This window comes from Acomys russatus, chromosome 17, assembly GCF_903995435.1.
Source record: "Acomys russatus chromosome 17, mAcoRus1.1, whole genome shotgun sequence".
In the NCBI taxonomy this organism is placed as follows: domain Eukaryota; kingdom Metazoa; phylum Chordata; class Mammalia; order Rodentia; family Muridae; genus Acomys; species Acomys russatus.
The window spans coordinates 18133726-18160437 of NC_067153.1; the positions used below are offsets into that span (position 1 = coordinate 18133726).

The 26712-nt window shown below is 41.3% G+C and overlaps 1 protein-coding gene and 1 pseudogene across 1 annotated transcript in view; both read left to right on the forward strand.

The window, feature by feature from the left end:
* The window catches only part of Kcnq3 (potassium voltage-gated channel subfamily Q member 3), a 287398-nt gene that overhangs the window by 188600 nt on the left and 72086 nt on the right, over window positions 1–26712 (forward strand). The window lies entirely within an intron of this gene.
* On the forward strand, window positions 7077–25397 carry LOC127201762 (nucleosome assembly protein 1-like 1; annotated as a pseudogene).

Consider the following 26712-nt stretch of genomic DNA (forward strand, 5'->3'; position numbering starts at 1 on the left):
TGAGTGCCACACACATGTTGTGGTGCATGTGTGCCCCCCCATATCTCCTCTCACACACAAATGGAATGTTAAAAAGAAGTTTATAAAATATCATGCATAATTCAATGCTTTTTAAATTTCAAATTCAAAGCAGACTTGTGTAACAATCCCCAAAACTAAACCTAGCTCATCTTATTATTCAAAAGAAGTGAGAACATAGCCTTTAAAACCATACAGCCCCTTTACCCTTCACCCCTAATATTTCACTTTCCTGCTGTGGACATTTGTGTGTGTGTGTGTTTGTATGTGAGGTATGCATGCATATGTGGGGAGCACCTGTGTGGCTGTGTGCATGGAGACCAGAGGTTGATGTTGTGTGCCTCATTCCATCAGTCTACTTGATATGCTAAGGCAGTGTCAGTGCTGAACCCCGAGACCACAGAGTGGGCTAGCGCATCTAACCAGCTTGGCCTGGTGAGCCCATCTCCATCCCCAGAGTGCTGGATTATGGGGGCTGGCCTCTAGGCTCAGCATTTATGTAAGTGATGGGTATCTGAACTCTAGTCTTCATGCTTGCATGGCTAACACCAAGCCATCTCCTTAGCCCCCTTTTGGGACTTTTTATAAACAGGATTACACAGTGTGGCAATACTATTTGTTCTTCTGTGTCTGGCATCTATCTTCCACTTTCTGTGCTTCAGAGTTTATCTGAATTTTATTTTAATCATCAAATAAATTTCCATCCTGTTGCTATACCACATCCATCTATTCAGCAGTTGATGGATGTTTGGCTTGAACCCACTGTGGAGCTGTTGTGGCTAACGATGCCTGTGTACAAACCCTGAATTCTGTGTGAGCCTCACTCACTTTGCCTCAGCCTCTTGCTACATAAAGAGTTTTATTTCATGTCATAGACACAGTGCAGGATTTGCCTAATTTCTAAGTGAGGTGTTGATGCGGGCATCTGCTGTCTGTGGGCTGGAAGCAAAAGATTGGCCAATAGGGGCAGCAAGGTCAGAGCCTCTCTCAACCAGCTCCGTTTCTGTTCTTTCCTGCTCTCCTAGTTGCATCTGCTCCTACCAGCTTGGTCGCCACTGTGTTTGTCACCCACACATACACCCACCTTTCTCCTGCAGCAAAGGGGAGATTGCACATTGTCTTTCTCTTTCAAGCATCCAAACATCTCCTGGCATTTAGGAAGCCTGCTGCAGAGCATGGATCAGGATGTGAGCCCATCAGGGAACTCAAGAGTCCCAGCATGGCACAGACTGTGCATGCAAAGTGAGAAAGCACAGCTGAGTGTATCACGCAGGTCCATTTAGTAGCGCGGAGCCCTGCTTGGCTCAGCAGGTAGCTTTGGTTGGGGCAAAGAAGCAAGCATGTGTGGGGGTGGCTGTGCCAGGAAGCATGACAACAAAGAAGTGGCAACTTCATCTTTAGAGGGGAAAAAAGTCTTCTGAATTGACCAGTGGTTTCTTTCAATTCATATCAGAATTGCTTACATGCCTCCTTAATAGAGTCTTGAATTTTGGAGAAGTAGGAAATGGTAACTTGATATAAGGTTTCCTGATCCTGGTCGACCAACTTTGTGCGTGTACCAAAGCCCACTACATTTCACTCTTGAAAATCTAATGTTTATGCTATGAAAGTTATATCTCCACAATCAAAGAATGGATAGGAGCGATGGTAAATGTATGATTGGATAGATGGAATGTTGGATGGATCTGAGTAGCAGATGAGTATCTGGCTGACCGCTAGCTGGTTGGTAAGTTGAGGATAGAGAGTTAGATGGATCAAAGGACAAAGGAATGCACAAAACCAACTGAGGTTTCAAACATAATATTTCCTTTAGCTGTTGTTCTATGAAAGGTGGGAATGGGCTGGAAACTGGTCTCTAGTGAGAATCAAGAAAATAACATGGCTTAAAATTCTCCCCCACTATTAGAAGCAATTCCCAGATCATTCTTATCCCAGCCACTGTTTTGAAGCATCTCATGTGCCCTTATTTATTACACCAGACATTTGTTTCATTTACCTCTTACCATGATCTGATGCATGCATGCATTATTTTAAAAGTGCCTATCCCCTCAGTTGCATGTCCAGCCAAAGGAGAGTGATTATTTTCTATTCAGTTCATATGTGCATTCCTAGATCATAGAATGTTTGTTGCACAGTTTATGTTCAATAAAGAATGGCTAAGTACATGAATAGCCTCATTCCTTGTGGGAAGAGATGAAAAAGCCTTTTTTTTTTTTTTTTTAGCCCCCAGTTTGAACACATTACTACAGAATTTGTGTAACATACTCATTACATTTATCTGTGTTTAGGAAAGATACAAGTCAAGTTGAAATTTAGTCATCAGTTTTTGCAACTGAGAGTTTCATAGCAATTGTGTTCAAATCTGTGGGTAATTTCAGGAGATGTCATCTTCAAATAGTATGGCCTCTGGTCTGTAAACATGGGATGTTATGCATTTATTTAATTAAACATATTTTTAACAACATTTTTTTACTTTCAAGTATGAAACCTGGTATACTTTTATTAAACACATCCTTGTTTTATTTTGTTTGTTGTTGGTGCTCATTGAATTATAGTCTTAACTTTTGGGATGTGCCTTGCTGTGACATAGATGTGTAACCTCTCATTTTTGTTGCCCAACTTGATGACCTTGTTAATTCTTTAAATGCTTTCAAATAATGAACTTCTGGTTTTGTTGATTTTTTTTTTTTTTATCATTTTCTGTTCCACTGATTTCTATCTTCTAGTTGCTACTTCTATTCTCCAGACTTAAGAGATCATTTACCATTCTTCCTAAAGGTTGTTCAGGGGGGAGTTTAGTTTATGTATTTGATCTCTTTCTTTTTAATATAGACAAATGCAAACTGGCACCTTTTGGTACATTTCATAGGCTTCAGCGTGATTTTATCTTTGTATTCATTTAAAGTGTCTCTAATCCCTCTTGTCTTTCACTTTTGACCCCTTAATTACTTAGGATATTTTTCTTTAACTTCTATACAATTATGGGTTTTCTAATGTCTCCCTATTATTGATTACAAATTTCATAACATTGTTATTGAAGAACATGTTGCATATGAGTTCAGCCTCTTCAATTTTCTGAAACTTGTTCTATAGCCCAGCATATGGGCATCTGGGAAACAGGCCATGTGTCTCTTCTGTTGCTGCGTGCAGTGTTCTGTGGATGTCTGTCAGGTCTAGCTGGTTGATGCTATTACGTAAGTCTTCCCAGCTACTTTCTCCATCCACTAGTTCATTTAGAGTACTGAAGTTGCCAATATTTGGTGTGAAATTCTGTGGTTTCATCTATGTGCCCCACACATTGGGGAACTTTGATATTAGGTACATATGTGCTTATAATTTTCCTGCCTTTCTTGTGGACTCACTGTCATATTATAATAAAACGGTCTTCTTTATATAAGAGAACAGTTTCTCTTGTATTTTACCTTGCTGAGTAAATCCTTGGGTGGTAGGATAAAAGTCTTTGCCTGAGTTTTCCTTCAACATTTTCCTGTGTTTGCATTAAATTGTGCTCTTGTAACACACCTATAGTTCAAACACGTCTTATTTTTTCCAACTGGTCTACCCTTGTTTTTAACTATAAGAGTATATAAGCCACCCATAGTTAATGTAATAGACACCATAGGGTTTGCATCTACTTCTTTGCTATTTAAATATATTTTTATATATTTACATCTTGCTACTATTTACATATCTAATGTCTTTTTCATTACTCTTTTGGTCTTTAAAACTTATTTCTTATATGTAGGTATTTTGTCTGCATGTATGTCTGTGCACTGTGTGCATTCCTGGTACCTAGGGAGGCCAGAAAAGGGTGGAACCCCTACAACTGGAGTTACAGATGGTTCTGAGCTGCCATGTGCGTGCTGGGAACTGAACTCAAGTTGTCCTGAGGAAAAGACCAGCGTTCTTAACTGATGAACCCTCCCTTCATCTCTTCTAGCATTACTTTGTATTTTTATGCTACATATTTTGGTAGTACTTGCTTTCATTCTGTAATTTTTTCTTTAACTATTTCTTGGGATTCTTAGTGAGGGGGAACACAAGTAACTTTATAATTTATAATATTTCTAGTTCAGATTGATGTCTGCTTAATCTTTTTTTTTTAATTTTTAAATTTTATTTTATTAATTTATTTTTATTATATCTCAGTGGTTATCCCATCCCTTGTATCCTCCCATTCTTCCTTCCCTCCCATTTTCCCATTATTCCCCTCCCCTATGACTGTTCCTGAGGGGGATTTCCTCCCCCTTTATATGCTCATAGGGTATCAAGTCTCTTCTTGGTAGCCTGCTATCCTTCCTCTGAGTGCCACCAGGTCTCCCCATCCAGGGGACGTGGTCAAATGTGAGGCACCAGAGTTCGTGTGAAAGTCATACCCCACTCTCCATTCAACTGTGGAGAAATGTCCTGTCCATTGGCTAGATCTGGGAAGGGGTCTGAAGTTTACGGCCTGTATTGTCCTTGGCTGGAGCCATAGATTGAGCGGGACCCCTGGGCCCAAATCTGACTATCATAATGTTCTACTTATAGGTTTCTAGGACCCTCTGGATCCTTCTACATTGCTATTCTCCCATGCTTCTCTCATCTAGAGTCCCAATAGGATGTCCTCCCCTCTGTCCCAGTTTCCTGGTAAGTGAAGGCTTTCGTGGGACATGCCCCTTGGGCTAGTATGGTGCTATCTCAGAAAAATGGGAATAGGGCTTCCTCAAGACCCAGCTATTCCACTCTTTGGAATATACCCAGAAGATGCTCCAGCACACAACAAGAACATTTGCTCAACCATGTTCATAGCAGCCTTATTCATAATAGCCAGAACATGGAAACAGCCAGTGTCCCTCAGTAGAAGAAAGGATAAAGAAACTGTGGTACATGTACACTATGGAATACTACTCAGCTATTAAAAACAAGGAATTCCCGAAATTTGTGGACAAATGGATTGAACTAGAAATGATCATAATGAGTGAGTTAACCCAGAAGCAGAGAGTCAAATGGTATATACTCACTTATATCTGCATACTAGCTCAAGGGGCCTGTCCCATGAAAATCTTCACTTACCAGGAAACTGAACAGAGGGGAGGACATCCTATTGGGACTCTAGATGAGAGAAGCATGGGAGAATAGCAAAGTAGAAGGATCCAGAGGGTTCTAGAAACCTACAAGATGTCTGCTTAATCTTAATAATTTACAAAAAAAATCCTTCATCGGGGCTTTGTTCTCATATGAATAACATCTCAGTGTACCTTATATATTTATAAACACAGAGTTTTCAATATCCTTTATTTAGTTATCTTTTTTAACATGTAGAAAAAGAGAATTGTAAGAAATCAGCATTTAAGCTGGGTGTGGCAGCACATGCTTTTAATCCCAGTACTTAGGAGACAGAGGCAAAAAGTCTACAAGTTTAAGGCCAGCCTGGTCTTCTGTATAGTGAGACCCTGTGGGAATAAGAGAGGTGACCTCCCCCAGGGAAGAGCACACTAGCACACACAATGGTGGCACAAAAGTCCCAGGCTCTGTTTATTTTCCTTTTTTTTTTTAAATTTGTATCTATCTATCTATCTACCTATCATCTATTTATTTTTATTTCCATGACTCGGTCTGAAAATCTTAATCTCTTCATCTCTGACATGCCTTGCTTTCTTCTGTCAGTGGAGTTTTTTCAAGTTTTTCATTTGACTTAAAGCCCTTATCAATTAATTTAATTTACGTACAAGTTGTTTCTATCACTATGTTCTATTTGCTGAGCTGTCACTTTCTTAACTTCTTTATAAATCTTTGTTTGTGACTTCTTTTGGTATATTTAGAAACATTTAAAATAATAGCAGTCTTGAAATTTTTGTCTAGTCATTCACCTATCTGTGCTTCCGTGGAGATGGTTCTGTTAATTATGTCTTTGTTTTTTCGTGCATGTAAGCCTAACTTCCTATTTCTTTGCTGGTTCATATTTCTTAGGAAATGGACAGCTTAAACACTAAAATATGACAACTCTATAAATCAGATTCCCCCATGACTGTTATCGGGGCTGTTTGTGTAGTGAGCTTGCAGGATTGGTGGCTACCTTCTGAATCCTGTGTAGCCACTCAAGTCTATGTTTGCTTAGCAGCCAATTTAGAGTCTCTCTTAAATTCCTGGGACCAATGAGTCCTCCAGCCATAACAGAGAGGTTCTGTTAGTGTCAATGCTCAGAAACCCAGCTTGCAACTCAACCTTAGCTTTCAGTGTTTGCATACACACAGCCTCAAAAGCAGCAAGAAGACTGTAAGGCCTTCCTGGGTATTTATTTCATTGTCATGTATGTGCATGTGCTCCTCAGCATATGTGCAACCCCATACTCATGCTTGACTTTCAACCTTATCCGTGATATGTGATAACTATGTTGCCCTGTAGCACACACTTACTTTCAGGTCTTTGGCTAACTTGCTTTTCCTAATTCGAATTGCTGTATCAGGTAGCAATTGAACCATTGCCACTGACTATGCTCCACAAGTCCCTGTAGTGAGAGGTCGATTCTCACCATGCAAAAGCTTGAGTCAGGTCAGATAAACACAAACAAAGGAAGTGAGATTTTTAGGGTGTCACCAGAAAAACATAAGGAAGCTATTTGGAAACTAGCCTTCGAATGAGTCCCATCTCCATGTCTTTTTCTACAGTCGTGGCTAGGCTGTTGCTTTTGACTGTATTTATAGAGCATTATAGAGCATTGTTCTAGAGGACTATCACATGTAGCTTAGGACTAGGGGGACTAGGAAACAGCAAACTAAAGTACCACAAAGCTCTCTTCACAGATGTTCAGCCACTTCATTTGAGCAAACAAATCCTTATTATTCTAAGTTTTGATTAACTTTCAGAGGATTGAAAAGTTTAGTCTCTTTTTTTCCCCCAGGTGATGCTTGTGTCTGGACCACAATTTTAGAGGCAAGGTTGAAAGCTCCTGGGCTTGTTGCCTCTCTTAGGAGCAAGCCCTGCCTACCTTCTCCACATGTGCTGCCTGTGTACATTGACTGTAGACCACATGTGGACCACAGAACGAGGCTGTTGGAGCTCTCTAGCTCTTCAGCATGGAGGAGAAGCTGACTTCTACAATCAGATTTTGGGAAAATCTGGCCAAAGACTTTGAGGAGATAGATGTGGAAAGAGTTCCAGGTCAAGGGAAAGTCAATCATAGTCTGAATCTCCAAGTAGTTGCCTATGTAGGAGAAGCCAAGAGACACCTGAACAATTACAAGACAGATAATTGTCTCATACAGGTGTGTTTTGTTTAATGGCAATGAGGAAAAGAGCAGCCATGAGATGGAAGTCTATAAGCAGAGAAAATGAAAATGACAGGGGGAGAATGTAAAGACTTGAACAAAGAGCTGCCACCGTTTGACAGCTGTAGACTGCAGGTGGTTGCTGGTGTTTCCCCGACACCAAAGCAAGCTCTGGGGCTGTGCTCACTGGTGGTCCACAAAATTGTGGCTGCTGTTTTTGTGTCTCAGCTACTTCTTTGGTAGGATGGGAGCTCATCATCAGAACCTATACACTAGAGTCTTGCTTTTGCCAGTCTGGACTTTGCTGGGTCCTTACTCTCTTTATTCTTTTTAACTGCTAATTCTGTGATGGCTTCAACGTTGCCTTCCTTGAAGATGAGGTCATGAAGTCTGATGACTTCAGCTAGATTCAGAGCCGTGAGAGGTGTCAAAGGTCAGCTGTTCTTGTGTTCTCCCTGAAAGTCAAACTGCTGAGAGATCCCATGAGGTTTTATCTTAACATCAGTCACCTTCCACCAATACCGGCTAGTGCCTGAATGAGTGGGCAAATTCTGGAAACAGGTGCAGAATTGCCCTGTGAAACTCCTCTCTGAGGAAGTTGAAAGACATTTTTCATTTACTGTGCGATGTTCTCATGCAAGAAGTGAAATATAACAACGTGGCATTCAGAAGCCAGTGAGGTGGGCAAAGGTGAGCCAGAGGAACAGCCTCACTCTCTGGATGCTAGGAGCTGTGATGAGACAGCACCATTAGGACCCCCTAGATCACAGTGCACTGCATAGCACATCTGGAGAGCACAATACAGAAATAGCAGAGGACGTCATCTGTGATCAGACATAGTGATGGACCATGGACCTCCTCACTGGGAAAGAAACAAAGAGAAACTTAGCAGAAACACAAACACAAAGATACAGTGATTTCCTTGGAAAGGCCCGGGGCACTGGGAATGACTCATGCACCTCTGAACAGGACAGGTTTACCTATGTGCCCTGGATTTAATAGGTAGTGCTAATAGCCCTGCAGTCCACATCGGGGAATGTAATCACAGAGATATTCATCCTGAGATGCTATATGAGGCTAGGTCACTTGGTTATGCTTGGACATCCTAACTGCCAGAGGAGCCTGGCCACCTCCCTTTAGTCATAGCACTAGACTTAGTCATTCTGTATGAACCCTTGCTACAAGAACAATTAGTTGTAACCTCTACTGATACATAACATTGAGAATGAGTGCCAAACCTAAAAGGAAAACCAGAATTGAAGCTATGTGGGGCCAGGGGAGCCTATAATGAACAACACCCTTCTTAGGTGGTTCAGACAGGCTCTCTGCCCTCTCTTAGAAGGGAACCTGGTGAAGAACACAAAATTCATCATTCAGAGGAGAACAGAAAACCAAACAGTGAAAATGTTTAGGAAAAGTAACCCAGTCTGGGGCTTCTTCTATTTTTTTTCCTTAAGATGCTTTGCAGGATAACGTGTACCACCTTCCATAGCATCTTGTAAGGCACAGTCTTTATAGAGGATGAGCCATTTAGCAGCTATTTATGTTCTAGCTCTTACCTTTGGTGTATGTTGCCAGCTTCCACACCATTCAATGAAAGCTGAGTTTCAAAGGGCAATGTGTGTATTTTGGCTCATCCTATTAGGTCCAAGGAATATCTATGATAATCAATGAACTTCACTTCACAAAAGCTTCCCTCAGGGGAGCTTCCTTCTGCCCAAACTTGGCTTGATAGTAGGTAGAGATGAATACGAACATATGAGGGTGGCAGTTGCATCTCAACAGGTAGAAGCCAGCCTAGTGATAAGATGCCCCATGGGTAGGAGCTGGAACCTTCCAAGAAAGATTGTTATCTCGGCCTGAATCCTTTCCATCTTCTTGGAGATGGAAAATAAGTCTTCTCTATTTGTGTTCAGATACAACTAGGTCAGTGAGCAAATTATACTCTATATTTTAAGCTAAGTGTCACATTCATTAGCTTGTCTCAGGAACTTAAAACTTTCTGAAATATTTAAAAGGCACCAACACCACAGACTATACATATATTTAACTATAAACTATTTAAATCACCATAAACACAAATGCCACTTGTAGAAAGTGTTTCATGGGGGGGGTCAGTTTTTCTTTTTCTATTCACTCAAGAAATTGCTGATATCTCAAACAGGTTGAAGACAGGGACTCAAAATGTTGCTGTCAAGAAATGTGTGTTTCTTTGTCTCTTGGCTCCACATCTCCCCATGTATGTTCTGTCAGACCTTCTCCTCTGTGGAGGCAAGAAGGCAGCTCACAGTTCCAAGGCTGGCTGTGGCTTTGTCACTGGATCATGGAGCAATGAGAGAACTCTCTTGTCAAACTTCCAGCAAATATGATCCATGAACTGTTTCTGATAGGACTGTCTTGGCTGTCTCTCCCCTGTCCTATCGCTGTGGCAAGGAGCAGTTAGCCATCCACTGCTTGGATGGGTCAGAAGTGGGGGTGAAAGAGGTGGAATACAGATGAGCTACAAGTAGGGTGAGTGTGTGGGGGCAGGGTAGACAGGTAGAAGGCCGAGAGTGCTTCTGTTAGGAGAAAGGGATGGATAAACCAGCTGTGTTGGCTCACCTTGTTATTCTAACACTCAAGAGGCAGGAGTATTGCCACAAGTTTGAGGACATTCTGGGCTTCATAGTTAAAACCTGTCCAAAAATGAAAGGAGGGAGGGAAGAAGAGAGAATCTAAGTTGTCTCAACTCCCACCATAAGCCATAGAGGGTCTTGAGCTCCCCCTGCAGGATAGTTTAAAAGATTCAGCATCTTCATGAAAGAACCTGTAATGGCAAATTGCAAGCCATAGTAACAGAACATAATATTCATATACTTATTTGTGTACTTGTGAAGGATGCAAGTCATTCGTGTTATGTATGAAGACTTGTTGACTGGAAAAGGTCTCATTTTTTACAAACCACCAACAAATGGTCTAGAATTAGAAAAATAGTTAAGGATTATTATAACCTTTTAAACCGCTATTTTTAAAATAGTTTTTATAACCCGTAGGAAGTCAGCACAGTGGTGGGGGACTCTAATCTTATGTGTAGATATATACTTTTGACATGTGCATGTCATAGATCCATAATGTTACATGGATGTAGGGTCCAAATCTAGGTTTAATTCTCAGATATGATTTTGGTTCTGGAGGCATTGATGAAATGTTTAATGTTTCTCTTTACATCCCAGTATCACAGAAACTATAGTAACACCTACTCCTAGTGTTGGGTTAGCAGGAAAAATGAGTTATTCTTGTAACATTCCTCTGTTGTAATGAAATGTAAGTGTCAAGGCTCTTTGCAGGTACCCAAGACTGTGTATGCACAATCTAGAGCTCTGTATGGACTATAGTTTTTCCAGTTCTCCCTTAGTGCACCCACACAGTGTCAGAATTAGTCTATTCTTCTGTGACTTACGCCACTATACCATAGCATATTGCTATTTTCACACTTTGGAGTCATGATGTATTTAAAGGGGGATTTTGAACACACTGGATTTGATAACGAAGATAGCAGGATGGCAAGTGGATGGGTGGCATAGAATCTGTGGTTATAATAGATTGAGGAAGGTCACAACCCCAGCACAGCAGAGTAGGTGACACAAGACTTCATTGTACTTAGGATGATGTGCACTTTAGACTTATGGACTCAACAGTTCATAATAATTTCTACAATTTTCCATTTAATATTTTCAGACTGTAACACAGCTCTTTCTGGATAATCCTCCAGAACACTGAGGGCTTTCTGGAGGAAGTGATGCCTAGCCTATAAGACAAGCAGTCAGTAGCCACAGTTTAGGGAAGATCAGAGGAAAACCAATGCTCCTAACGGAAGGACTAGGGCAGGCAAAGTGAGGGCACTGTCTCCCTCTGAAGTGGGACACTCCATGGAGTCAACTGATGCAGTAATGTCCCTGGGATGAGCGAGTTCCAGAACAATCTATCAAAAATGGTGAGCATCTTAGAGAAAGAGAACAAATGAACAGGGAAATTACCACTGCCTCAGCCAGGCCTGCCTTTAAAATTACTCTCCTTTCACTAAATTATGATTTAAAGCAATGTTTATTTCCCAACTTCAAGACTGGCTCATAAAAGAAACTCTGAAGCTGTGCTGTGGAGACAGCACGTGTCCGTCCCTGCAAACCTTCTATTTCCATTTGTGCTGCAGCCTTTTTGTAAACTTGCAGTGGTTGACGTTTTCTCTCCACATGACTCCCCTATCAAGAGCCTGTGCAGAGCAGTTTATTGGAAGTCTCTCATTGGGTTATTTTGAGACACTTATTTATTTAGTTCCTGGGTTTATTTAAATCTTCTTTGCCTAGTCCGTAGGGCTCTGGGCATTTGCACAAGAATTAGAGAACAGGTTAGGTAGTTTGTTTACTGCAAACAGTTGCCTTGCATCAACCCTAGCCATACCGGATGCAGGAAAGTGCCCCAGCCTCCAACATGTGCATCAAGAGGAAGAAGAACCAAGAAGTCCCAAGAATTTCATTCTTATGAGAATTCTGGGATGCTTCATTGATTATTTTGTTTTTGTTTATTCATTTGATCTCTACCCTTTGAGCTTTTTATGATTGGAAGGACTTTTTCTAGGTTGACAGATATAGCCAATGGACAGGACATTCTCCACAGTTGAGTGGAGAGTGGGGTATGACTTTCACATGAACTCTGGTGCCTCATATTTGACCATGTTCCCTGGAGGGGGAGACCTGGTGGCACTCAGAGGAAGGATAGCAGGCTACCAAGAAGAGACTTGATACCCTATGAGCATATAAAAGGGGAGGAAATCCCCCTCAGGAACAGTCATAGGGGAGGGGAGTAAGGGGAAAATGGGAGGGAGGGAAGAATGGGAGGATACAAGGGATGGGATAACCATTGAGATGTAACAAAAATAATAAAAAAAAAAAAGATTATGGGATAGTTGATTTGGGCCCTATCACAAGAGAACTATCAATCTCCTTGGTATATACAAGGATGTATCACCACATGTGTCTGGGAAAAGCTTCAAAAACCATGACACACACTGTGAGATACAAAGTACTACTTAGAAATCAAGATACTTCATGTCTCTCGTTGCTGTTTGTTTAAGTATACAGCATTTATTTTTAACTAAAATATCATCAAATCATTTCTCTCCACTTCCTGCCTTTAGATCTTCCATACACACACACACACACACACACACACACACACACACACACACACACACACATACACTTCCTCTCAAATTCATGGTCCTTTTTTCTTTGTTATTGTTACATATATGTATATATGCATAAATATATAAATACAGTCAGCTGAGTCTCTTTAGTATTCCTTGTATGTACATGATTTCAGGGCTGACAACTTGGCATTGAATAACCAAGTAGGAAGCTCATCCCTGGGGAAAACCAAGTCCTCCTCTCTCAACAGTCTTTAGTGGCCTGTAGTTCTTTGTCTAGGCCTGGATCCCTTTGTGATTTCCCCTTCCATGTTAGCATGTCTATTCATCATATATTTGTTCAGGTCTTGTTTAGGCAGCTGTATTATAGAGGTATCATGCGTGAAGCTTTGCTGTGATTTCTAGGAGATGGATCTCATATCAGGCTTCTTGATCTCCCTCTTACCTGCTCTTCCTTGATGCTAATTGATATTCTTTCTCTCTGATGCATCATTGTGAAAGAGGCATGTGAACCAACATCACTTTGGAGGTTAACTTGGAAGTTAACTGGGTTTTTATTTCCTTGTTGGGCATGAGAAGGGTGGGAAAATGACAGAAGTTTCTAAATGTACCTGAAAATTTTAACCAATAAATGGATTCATGTTTTTCTTGTATATCATGAGATTCATGTAAGAGATAAAGTCATAATATAAAAGATAAGTGTTTCGGAGTAAAAGAGGGGACTTCCTGTAAGAAAGCACATCTCAGCAGGGTTTTCTTTGTAGAGTAGATATTAGTCCCCATGATGATACAACTATAGAACATGCTCATAAATAGAAATGAGTCACAAACAAATATGGTCATGAGTTAGATACAGAAGATGTTGGGTGTCTAGATGTCAGCTAAATAATCCCAACCTCAGAACCCACCTTTAGGTGTTAGGGACTATTGAAGCCCTAGATTCAGCTAAAGTCAACTGAATAAAGGCAAAATAGGACGCATCAATGTATGGCAGGTTTTTTTTACTGTGTGTGTGTGTGTGTGTGTGTGTGTATGTGTGTGTGTGTGTGTGATAGGTGGTCATGTGAAGGCTGGGGTACATGTGGCTGTCCTTTCTCAAATACTACTTTCCTTGTTTTTGAGACAGGTCTTCTGTTGGCTTGAAGCTCCTCAAGTAGCCTAGACTGTCAGTGAGCTCCAGAGATCTACCCCAGCACTGAGGTTACAAGTGTGCACCCCCATACACAGCTCTTTTAGGCATTGAAACTGAGGTTTCCAGGCAGCGTTGCTGAGCCATCTCCCCAAACCATGGATGGCTCATTATCCTTGAAACAGTCTTTGGGCTTCTCATGCGTGAGCTCTTACTGTACTTGAATAAGTACAGTAAGATTGCCCCTATTTTGTGAAGGAAGAAAGAGAGTTAGGAAAATAATGCCAGAGGAAACTCAGTTCTCCCCAGGCTTTTTGCTGTAGACAAGTGTGACTTATCAGTTCTGTCCCTTGGGAGAAAAGGCCATTCAAAATGCTTTTTTAGAAAAGTGCATGTATGATTGCACTTATGTAAATGCATGCAAGAAAGAACACCAACAGAGATGATTCTAACATGATAGGAGAGTGGAATTGTGGGTAGCTTTCTCTTCCTTTTCTGACATCAGTTAAGCACCACTGGATGCTGGGGTCAGGATAGCTTCCAGATTAAAAGCTGCTGTATATGGTAAAGAGGTATGCTCCCACCAGACTGCAGATGGCAACAAGTGATATGGAATGGCAGGGTCAGAAAGGAGAGGCTTCTGTGGTCCTTGAAAATGCAGCAGGAAACACACCAGCCCATCTCTGCACAGCAGGACTTAGACTAAGGACCCTCAGGCCTGCCTTTGATCTCACACGTGCAAACCGAGGGGTTGCAGCTAACATTTCCCAAACATGGTCTTTGAAAGTGCACAGGCCAGCTTTGGCAGCCTTGATAATTCCTCTTGAATTGTATATAATTTTATATAGTAAAGACTACATCACTGACTGTGGTTAAAATAAAATAAAATTAAATAAATAAATAAATAGATAAATAGATAGATAAACAGATAAATAAATAGATAAATAAATAAATAAATAAATAAATAAAAAGAAAGTGCACAGGGAGAAAGCAGGCTCAGCGTAACACTGCCTCCTGGTGTCAGGGCTGAGGTTTTGCCTTCTTTTTTTTTTTTAAATTTTATTTTATTTATTTATTTTTTATTAATTTATTCTTGTTACATCTCAATGTTTATCCCATCCCTTGTATCCTCCCATTCCTCCCCCCCCCCATTTTCCCATTATTCCCCTCCCCTATGACTGTTCCTGTGGGGGATTACATCCCCCCTATATATTCTCATAGGGTATCAAGTCTCTTCTTGGCTACTTGCTGTCCTTCCTCTGAGTGCCACCAGGTCTCCCCCTCCAGGGGGTTTTGCCTTCTTTTGATCTTTGTAGCTGTAAGGAGAAAGTCTCCTTTGGAAGCTTGTGCATTCTTGACACTTATGGACCATTTACAACTTACCTGGACTCCTACTCTCTCCCATTCACTTTCTTAGCTCTCAAACTTTCTTCCCTCCTATGTTTTCCCTCCCTGCTTCCTCATTCCCTCACTACCTCCTCCCTCCATTTCTTTTCTCCCTCTCCTTCCTCCTTCCCTCATTACCATTCTTTGTCTTATTTCCTTTCTCTTTTTCCTTCTTTCCTTCCTTCCTTTCTCTTTCCACATCTTTCTTAAACTAGTGGTACAGTCTCTGGCTCAGCCACAGGCAGACAATGGCTGTCTGGATGTGATCTGGATAAAGTCCTGTTTTATCACTGTGCTTATTTTTACAGTTTTCTCAAATTCTAACTCTGCCACTTGCTGATTATATGTTTGGGGACAGGTCTTTCGACAGCCCTAAGCGTAACAGTGCCAATTTTCTGAATTGGCCTTGAAGGTTGGATGATGGAAGGCCTGTATGCAAATTCGTGGATGTCATCAACCTTCTTAGTTCTTGCAGGGATTATAAATGCCAGCCATGTACCCCACTGTTGTAGTTCCTTGTACACTGCCCTACATACCATAGGTGTTTTATTTGTTTGTTAATTGGCTTGTAAAATCTTTTTGGACAGACTCAAGTAGATGCATTAAGCATCTCTCAGGTCGACAACTCTGACTCACCCACAGAAGAGGCACTTGTCTTTCTACAGGATTCAAAAAGATGTTTCTTTCCCACTAATGCATGCAAAAATTAGCTGAGTTTACTTCCTGCCTCAGAAGAAATCGGTTTCTGTTAAGTGGTTGTTCAGAGAGGAATGAGTTCCTAAGCAAATTAAAATCTCCTTGATCTGCCCAGATGCCCTTGGCTGTGTTGTGGTGCTTGCTGCTGGCTTGCGTGAGTTGGTCTCCATACTCTTTCAGTTCCCACTTCTGATTGCAATAGAGCTAACTCTGTGCCTTTCTACCAGTGTGGGCTTTTGTTTTTTTAAGACAAAAGCAGATAATAGATAATGATTACCATAGCAAATGATTATGTAAAATAATTCTATTGAATAATATATATTTTTTTTTTGTTTGCTTGGTTTTGGTTTTCAAGACAGGGTTTCTCTGTATTGGCTGTCCTGGATTCACTTTGTAGACCAGGCTGGCCTCAAACTCACAGAGATCCACCTGCCTCTGCCTCCTGGAGTGCTAGGATTAAAGGCGTGCGCCACCAGGCCTCACTATATAATATCTTAAGTCAAGCAGAATTTTCCATTGTGCTTAGTAGTCACTGAGGAAAGGAGAGTAGGTATGGCTGGAGGCCTCCAGCCCTAAGAGCTTGAACAAGGTATTTCTTATCACTTGGTCTCTCATCAGTAAAGGTATTATCACAATGCAATATGGCACTGGGTTGTTGTGAGCGATGAAGATGGACAAGCATAAATCTCCTACCCCATGTACCCAGTGCTAAGTTACTTGTTTTGTCTTTCGTGCATTTGGCAAGAGCTTTCTTGAGAGGCAACTAGACTGAGTCTTAAGTGCATGGAACGCAACCGACAAATACATAGGCTCTCATGATGGTGATGTTGCGTGTAGGGCTTCCCTTTCCAGTATCTTGTAAAGATATATAGGTCCCATACTGCTATAATCTTCTCCTCTCAGGCTTAGAGGTGCTGGCATTGAGTGAGATTCAGATGCCTGTCTGAGTGAAATGTTTGTCCTATTTTCTGGCATTGATGCACAGGGAGCTGGGCAGAATAGTGGATGCAGGAGACTGGAAATTGGTACACAAGACAGGTGGGCAGGATGATGGGTGGAGGAGTCTGGGATTGATGCACAGGGAGCTAGGCAGAATGGTGGATGGAAGAAGCTAAAAGTTTGAAACACAGCATATGGTCCTGAAAGAGTGACTGGCTGTGGCCTTCTTGACATGAATGTCATTGAGTTTGTTACTTTTCTCCTCACTGTGACAGAGTACCTAACACAAATGCCTTAAGGGAAGGATTTATTTTAGCCTAAAATTTAAAAAGGCAGTCTAGCATGGCAATGTTCACATAGTAGGAGAAGTTCCTGGACAAGTCAGTAAAAACATGAGGCAGCTCACTCACATCTCTGCAGATCAGGAAGCAAAGATCTCAGGGCAGAAGTCAGGTCAGCCTATACATTACTCCCTACTTACCTGCTGACCCACTTCCTCCAGCCTCACCCTACCCCTAACACTTCTACACCCTCTCAAAACAGGACCATCAGCTACAGGCCAGGTGGTCAAATACAGATGCCTATGGGATGGGGACATTTTATGACTACCTAATGCAAAAAGCCTTCAGTTCCATCAGTTCCAAAAAGTCTTACAGTTCCAACATTGATCACAAGCCCAAAGCCACTACTTGGAGCACAGTGAAGTCTTGGCATCAAGACACTATAAACTCAAGAAGAAAGCTACGCGCTCCCAATTTACAATTACAATGGCACCGAATCAAATTCCTCATTTCGAAAGGGAGACATAGGATATAGAAAAGAACAACTATATAAATGAAAGCAAGCCCAAAACCCAGCAGGGCAAAGGCCAAATGCTAAAGGTCCATAGCTGAAATCTGAGTTTTGTGATGGCATCATTTGGGCTTCAGTGGGCTTGGATAACCCTACTCTTACACTCCTGTTCCTCATAGACAGTACATCTCTCTTAAGCTGGCCTCTCTTTGTGGCTTCAGCTTTCCTCGGATGTCCCGTGTTCTTGGCATGTCCAAAATGCTGTGGCCTCCACTGAAATGCAGGCTTCCCTTTCAGATCTTTATGCCGTGTCTTCTCGGGGCCTCCTTTTAGGAGATATGACATTACCACACATAGACTGACCTCATCAGGTTTTTTTTTTTTCGGAGACCTTACCATAAGCCCCCATGACTCTGTAATTCCTGCTTTCTTTATGCATGCAATATCAGCAAAATGGGAACGAGAAGTTCTTCTGTGTGCTCAAGATATAGTCTGACCCTCTGCCTCCATCTCTAGACAGCTATTTCCAACAGGACACAGTAGAGGGAGGGGCTTTATCTTTTCAGGCAATTTTCCTTTCAAATGGGTGTTTATCCCATGGAATTTCAGCTCTATCCTCTGGAACTTGCAATGGGTAGGATCTTTTCCCCAAGTCATTTATCCTGTTGTCCTGTTTTGTTTTTGTTTTTTTTTTTAAAGTGCAGTGTCCCTTTAATGTTTCTGTTGTCTCTAAGAAGGACAAATTCTTTGCAACCCAACATATACAAAATATAGTTTTGCTCTTTTCCTCAAAAAATTACACACACAGTGTACTTGGTTAAAAACAGGAACAGCAACCAACTACAGAATAAGTGCTATGCTATCTTAAAATCGCCTTCACTCTACAAATGAGTCTCTAGCCTTTGAATTCAAGCCCACTCATAGCTTTAGGACATGGGTAGAGTGTAGGCCCATGCCTTGCCAGAAGGCAAGATGAATGCTCTCCAGCCCAGCTCTCAGTAGACCTTCCCGGCCCTGAAGTCTCATAAGCACATTCTGTCCTACCGGCCTTTCTATCAACAATTTGGTCTTCTAAACTCCCATCCATTCAATCGCTAAGCTTCACCTTCAGTGCTGGAGGCTTCTGTAAGACCTCGCCAAACTTTTCTACAGTCTTTCTACAACCAGTGCCAAAGGTCTACCGTTTATGGTAGCAACAACCTGATTTCTCAGGACCAGTTTCTTGTGCTTATTACTTGTCACTGTGGTAGACTACTGAGGCTATTTTAAGGAGACATGGTATACTTTAATTCATAGTTTGAGAAGATACATACAGTCCATCATAGCAGGGAAAGCATGACTTTATTCATTATGGTGGGAACAGCCCAGTTAGTGGCAGGAGGATTATAAGGCAGCTTGTTTACATAACAATGGATGAGGATGCAGAGAGCTCCAGCCATACATAGGGCTAGACTCTATACAACCCAGAAGACTCCCAGCACCCTGTGACCCACTTTCTTCAGCCTGACTCTGCTTCTTGGTGATTACACAGGTTCTTAAGAAAGCACCACCACATAGGGAGCAAATGCTCAAACATATGAGCCTTTGAGGGACATTTCATGTACATGGAGTCGCATTGGGAGACATAATAAGGGCTGAATGGAAATGACTCTGCAGTGTTCTGTCCCACCCACCTACCCTCAGCATGTCTGAAAATGGTGTATTAAGCCCAAGCTACAGAATTTCCTTGAGATCTAGAGTACTTCCAGAGTAATAAAATAATCAACAAAACCAGGACTCAAATACTGTCAGAGGACCTCAAAGGTTTTAAAGTAGAATGAGAGATGAGAGTGCCAGCAAGGATGTCATTACATTCCTCACACTGAAAGTTGTTCTTTATGAGTTTACATCACACCTCTAAACAGTCACAACAAGTCTGATAGTATTTTGCCAACAGAGAAACTGAGACATAGAAAGTTAAAATGACTCATCCTGGTTCACTCAACTTCCATGGGTCAGCGCCAAGATTCAAAATCAGGTCTTGCAGTGTTATCTTTAGCTGAGAGTCTTTCAAAAGCAAGTCTGTTCTGAAATGTTTGTGAGGTCTGGCATATCCCTTTGAGTGGTCCATTTCACTGGAAATCACTACATCTATGGTACTCTGGAGGTGCAGGCCCAAACACAGTCTTTCATATTTTTCCATCTAATCTATCTATTTTGCTGCTAATACCCAAGGCTTCCCAGGGGCTAGCAGTCTCTCTCTACTTCGTTCTTTCCCAAATTATTTTGGGTCTCATTTCATTTTGTCTTTCCGTACATCACTAGCCTCTTAAATCAGTGTCTTTCAAGAAACACACTTTAATTCTCCAAGTAATAACCTGAGACGTACTTACAGAGGTGCTAATTTCTCCCAGTGTCTGGCTCAGCACTTATTTATTCATGTGTTCGAACACGGTTGATTAGACCTCAGATTTAGCAACTTGCAGTGAGAGGAGCAGAGTGTGTTTGCAGGAGCTATCTGACCATGGAATGAAATGAAAGAGGAAGGAGTGTGGATCAGAGCAGCTATAGGTAAAACAGCCTTATTCCCAGCTTCCTGGTTTATCCCAGTCTCGGGGTTGGACTGACTTACAGAAGGGACCTTCATCTACAGATAGTAAAATGGACCGAGCTGGTGTTGCTTTGCACTGGCTCAGTTCTCTAATAGTGAACATTGTATCAAGACTTTGAGACCATCTATCAGTTGAGAGGAAAGCTGCCCAGCCAGTGTTTTATATCTTTGTCCCTCTCCCTCTTAGTACGCTTCCCAACTCTGCAGTGCTTGCTGGACTTGTCCCTGCCCCTCTGCTGCCCTTTCTGCCCCATCCCACAGTGTACTGTACAAAAGTGGAATAACATTCCCAGAATTCTTTTGTTTTGTGTTTCCCTCTTCCTTGCAAGCTTCTGGATCCTGCTGGTTGCTTCACATGTTCACCTAGAATAACCAAGTGAGGCTGTGCTAAAGAAGCCTCTGTATGGGAAACAACGGTCTTTCAGAAAGATAAATCTCTTTTTTTTTTTTTTTCAAAATGTTGGCTTTCACTTGAGTGTTTTCTATACAAAGACAAGGACAGTTTGCTCTTTGCAATTGTGTGATTTTGCATTAAAGAAAAAAAAAAAAAGCCAAGAAAACTCTTTTCTAGTTGTGATCAAGGTAAGAAGAGAAAATCTTGGTTCATTCACCAGTATCACCAAATCCCACTACCGTGTCACCATACCCACGTGACTGGTCATGGAGAGGAAGATGAAGTTTTTAATGTGCCATTAAGTGGAGGGGTTGACCTGGTGGCACTCAGAGGAAGGATAGCAGGTTACCAAGAAGAGACTTGATACCCTATGAGCATATAAAGGGGGAGGAAGTCCCCCTCAGGCACAGTCATAGGGGAGGGGAATAAGGGGAAAATGGGAGAGAGGGAAGAATGGGAGAATACAAGGGATGGGACAACCATTGAGATGTAACAAGAATAAATTAATTTTTTTAAAAAGGCAAAAAAATAAAAAATAAAAGAAAGAAACATGGATATTCAATGGAAGGTGGCTTAGAGCGCGGTAACTCATCCTGAGTATAAGGGGAAGGCCATTTGAAAGAAATGTTATCTTGCCTGAGATGCCAAGGATAGGAATGAGCCAGCCCTACAGAGATCTGTTGGAATATTCCAGTGCCAGAATCAAACCAGTGCAGAGCTCTGAACCCGGAACTTATTTAGTGTGTGGAGAGGGAATGAAGAAGTGGCTAGTCAAAGAGCTGGACAGTTGGGAGGCACTGGTCACAGGGGGCCCGCACAGTCCAAACAAAGTGCATCATGGGAAGCCATTGGAGACTGTTAGAAAAATGGTGGACTCCACTTCAGACATAATTCTAACTTGATTGATCCCATGATGTTTGACATCTTTTAAAGCTATAATTCATGTACTAGAAAATTAATCATTCAACATGTCCAATTCAGTGATTTCTCTTGTAGTCATCAGTAAGCACACCCATCACTAGTGGGTGATTTATTTTTCAAATGTCTTTAATGGGAAGAAAATGTACTGTACAAAGTTACGCAATGAATCCCATGCAGCAGCCAGGAAGGACGGGCTAAGGACTGCATTGACAACACTGGTCCTAGAGAGAAGCTAATTGTCTTGAGGTACCGGATTTTCCATATCTAGCTGATGATCTGGGAATAAACTTTGAATCTGGCACTTACTAACTGCCTAGTTGTGCACAAGTCATTAAATTAGCTGAGCATTAGTTTCCCTACCTGAAAAATAAGAACATATTCTTGCATTTAATATTTGCTGTGAAATCAGGCAAGGTACAATGTATGCCTGCTTGTCCCAGTGCCCAGGGTCCAGTGTGTGCTCTGTACCTGTCTTATCTTTATATTGTGCAGGTTGAATCTTCTTGTCTTCTTGCATTTCTCTTCCTTTCCTCTGTTCTGCAGAAAGCAGTTGTGACTTGGAATTGGCTAGAAATTCTATTATGATTTTCACTGAATGATTCTCCCAAAAAGTCCTTTGAAAGAACTGGCTAGAGTTTCTACTTGCCATGCTAAAAAACAAACAAAAAAACAAAAAAACCAAAACAAAAACTATTCCTTTTTTTTTTTTAAAACTATTTCTTAAAAGAACTGTGCACACTTCTGACTCTGTTACTACCAGCAATAATGAAACCCCTTCTAGACCCAATTTCCTTATTTACAGGGAGGATATTAAAATCCACCTTATAAAGCCTGGACCAACTCCTCTATACGCAGTGTCATGTACATCACAAAAGGCCTTACAAACAAAGCAACATTATATTTCATATATGAACATGAATCTTGTCAGCACTGAGCTATCCATACACAAATTCCATGGTTCTTTAGAGGATGCTCACATACCCTGCTTTTCCACATCTGCATAATTTGCACCTAGTGCATCAGCCTCACTGTCTGTATCTCCATCACTAGTTGTCAAAGGTGATCTAGCTCAGACAACAAATTATTTGACCTTCAATTTATTCATTCCATCATTTTTCCTACAAATCAGATTAGAACTATTGCTTTATAGTATCAACTGAAATACCCAAAGTGCTGGAACTTGACAATATAAGACTATTTTCAAGGGCCAGAAAAAAGACTCATATTCAGGAGGATTAAGAGTTCATATTGTTCTTCCAGGGGACCTTGATTTGGTTCTCAACATCCAGGTTGGACAGCTCACAATTTTCTGTAACTCCACCTCCGAAGAGGATCCAATGGCTCTAACCTTTATGAGTACTTGTGTTCCACACACACACACACACACACACACACACACACACACACACACACACACACACACACTTTAAGAATAAATCTTAGAGTATTGTGGAGATATTTAAAATAACATTTTATTAATAAATGAATTTTGCCTGCCTCTCCACCTCCATAGTCTAAATTCAATAGAAGATACAATTCCATTATATATACTCATCTAATTTAAATTTAAGTAAACTATTAATAAGAGCAAACTTTTATTCTGTGTCTTATGACTAAGGCAGAATTAAATGACAGGGCCTGCCTTGGCTGGCATCTCTCTCAGCAGTGAAGGTGAGTGATGTGTTTGCATATGAGATGAATGGAAGGGAACAGGATGCTCACCCTCGCTCTTGCCTCCTATTCACAGTGGCTGTCTGAAGTACAAACCAAACCTGTGTCAGTGGTTTCAGAGCAGGCTGCCTGGGTGATTTATCAGCTCTGAGTCTGCGCTAATTTTGAAGCTGTAGCTCAGAGATAACCCAAAATATAGCCTAAATGTACCAGGCTTTCCACACACTGGCAGAATGTCAAGGTTAAGCTAGAAATATAACCAGTAGATTCAAGACTTTACATATATATATATATGAGAGAATTTAGAGGAATCTAGATGAGAAAGCACGATAAAGAGAAAGCAAAGCAAAAGACATTCTTCCAACAGAAGCTGAGTGAAGTCACAATAAACATGTGAACTCAGTGTCTTGAATTGGAAAATGTGTTGTTTTCAAGCTAATCCAGTTTTGCTTCTAAAATCTGAGTGCACAATTCCCTCCCTATTGGTGTCCTGAGTGAATTGTTCCCATCAGGGGGACAGTGGTTAAGTACCTATGGTCTCTTTGTTTTGTGTAGAGAGGCTGTCTCTAGCAAAGTGGACATAGACGAGGAGGTTGCGTTTTTCTCACATAAAATGATGGAGCTGGATGCTGATGACACTTTCCGTGCCACTCAACAACACCTGTGCCTATGACCCCTTTGGTCTCCTCTTGCTTTGGTTGCCACATTATGTCCCCAGTGCTGTATTCATGTGCACTAACTTCATGCATAGCACATAGGAGCCCATTCATGAAGAAATCCTTAAAGATATCCCCTTACGTTTCATTGGCCAACACAATATCACTTGACCACCCCGGCTATAAGGGAAGTTGTAGAAGTGTTTAGAGTGGTTCTTAATGAAATTGGGTCTTTTTAGTAGAGAGGAAAAGAAGCAATGATGATACAGTCAGAATAAGAGTACATAGAAAACACTAAATCAATGTATTTTTAGATGCCCACCTTCCAAAAGCAGCATCCCAAATAACAAAATCACAACTAAGCAAATGACAAGGAAACAGATAACTTTCTAGTAGATGTTCTTAGTTAGACAGTATCTCATTTTTCTCTTCCTTACAAATAATGTCATAAGAACTTTCATGACTGAGTGGTAGGGAGTTACACTATAAGGAAATGAATACACTTTAATATGGTAAGAGTTTGGGAGTGCTCTCTTTGTCAGCTGAGTGTGGGTATGATTTTGCTTTTCTCTATGTGGGCTACACCTTAGAAAACATAGTGGTACTTTATTTCCTGGCCTGTGAATGTGAACAAGTGCCTTTCAATTAGGTCATACTGCCACCATGGCCACTTTCTACTAGAAATGTAAAAGGGGCCAATTACTATGCCAAGTGGACCTTCCCAAGGGAAGTAGTCTCTGGGAGAAGATGTGGATGATGTTGAATCCTATCATATACAGTGGCCAAGTCGGATCCCACATGACCCTGAAGCAAGAAAACAAATGCTATTGACAGACAGGCGTCTCAGATGCAGGGTCCTTCCTGCAGCTGTGGAAAGCTGAGTTGATCAGCCCTCATCAAAGCACGTCAGCTAACTGTTCAGATGATGCAAAATCCTCAGATTCTTGCGGCCCTTCAGGAAAGATTTGATGGTCTGGTAGACACACCAACAGGATATATTGAAATCTGGCCTAAGCTAGTCGAAAGACGAGTAAATGCTCTCCAAAAAATCTTCAAGTTAAGTGTGCACAGATAGAAGCCAAATTCTATGAAGAAGTTCATGATTTCAAGAGGACGTATGCTATTCTCTATCAGCCTTGATTTGATAAACGATTTGAGATCATTAATGCAATTTATGAACCTACAGAAGAAGAATGTGAATGGAAACCGGATGAGGAAGATGAAGTTTCCAAGGAGCTGAAAGAAAAGGCCAAGATTGAAGGTGAGAAAAAGGATGAAGAAAAAAGAAGACCCTAAAGCAATTCCTGAATTTGTTTGATAGTTTTTAAGAACATTCGTTTTCTCAGGGACATGGTTCAGGGACATGATGAACCTGTTCTAAAGCTCTTGGAACATGTTAAAGTGGAGTTCTCGGATGCTGGCCAGCCTATGAGCTTTATCTTCAAATTTCACTTTGAACCCAAAGAATACTTCACAAATGAAGTGTTAACAAAGACTTACCGGATGAGGTCAGAGCCAGGTGACTCTGATCCCTTTTTGTTTTTGATGGACCAAAGTTTGTACAGGTTGCTAGATAGATTGGGGTGAAAAAGGAAAGAATATTACTTCAAAAACCCATTAAAAAGAAGCAGAAACACAGGGGACATGGGACAGTTTGGCACTGTGACTAAAACAGTTTCCAATGGTTCTTTCTTTAATTGTTTTTTGTCCTTCCTTGCCCTAACTTGCAAGCCTCCTGCACCATATGAGTTCTTGGAGATGCCAGTTATGTGAGCTGATGTACTGACAGTCCCCCTCCCCCAAGTCTCCTTGTAGGAGATCACAACATGTCATTAGTTGTGATGTGTTCAGCCCAGGACGTCAGTCTTCCTCTTAGGTTTTGTCCCATGTAAGGAGGAGATGCTATATTTGGTCCCTTGCTTGGTGAATGTAGTGGCAAGAACGTGTCTCTTGAAAGATCTCGGGGAAGGGTACCTCTTCTTGTTTAGAATGCTGTCCTTGGTACTAGGTATTCTGAGGTTAGCTTGGCTACCTAGTAGCTCACAGCTTCCAAATTCCTAATGCCTGTTCTGAGTCTGTTAAGAGATCCTACATGTGTGTGCTTGTTGACCACATAGTTTAAAATGCCATCCAAAAGACATTGTGAATACAACATCCAGAAGTAGAATCATCAACTTTCTTCCATATATGATTGTGTACCAAAACATAACAAGGAACACCTGCTGACCATATCATGCCCAATCCCTGCTTTCCTTGACTTTAGGTCTTCACTGTGTTCTGAGCCTCTTTGAATCCTTCTTTCACATTTTACTGGAAGTTTCTCATTAGCAGCAGTGTCTTTCTGAAGCATGAATGTGGCCTTGATTTCACCATCACCTTCTCCTCTTCTCAAGCTTCTCAGTGAGTTTCTTTAGTTGTTATTTCTTTGAGATGGGGACTTACCACGCAATTCAGGGTGACTTTGAAACGTACCGCATTATCTGAGGCCATACTAACCTCATGTGAATATGAGGACTTCAGGGAAATGAATTCAGAGGGCAAGACATGAGGGATTGGAACTTCTGTGTGCACATGTCACTTGGCCTGGCTATTGCTGGGCAGGTTTCCACATCTCCTTCCTAGTTCTCTCTAGAAACTGAAGCACCTTCTGGGTAATGCCTAGCAGTAACCCCAACAGGCGATGACCCCTGTGGCCTATGCTACTCATCACTTTTTCACCTCAGCCAGCCCAAACCTTCCCTACTCCATTGCTCACTGAGAGTTATCGTAACTTGTGTTCACCAAAGGCTGAGGGCACCTATCAAGACTTAAAACAGGCAACTTTCCTTTGAGGAGTCCATATCCACACCTGGCTGTGTCTTACTTTCACCAACTTTTCTTTGAGAATCCCACACCCATGTTCCTGCATATAACCTAGTGAAAATCTCATGGCTGTGGATATCAAAGGCCCAAGAGGGTAGACCAACTGCTCTTGTTAAATAGACATGTTGCCAAACCAATGACTAAATATTTGTGTTTATACCTATACATTAGTGCTACTCAAGCCCTAGTCAGAGAAATTTCTTTATGTAAAGTTGGCAGCAATTAC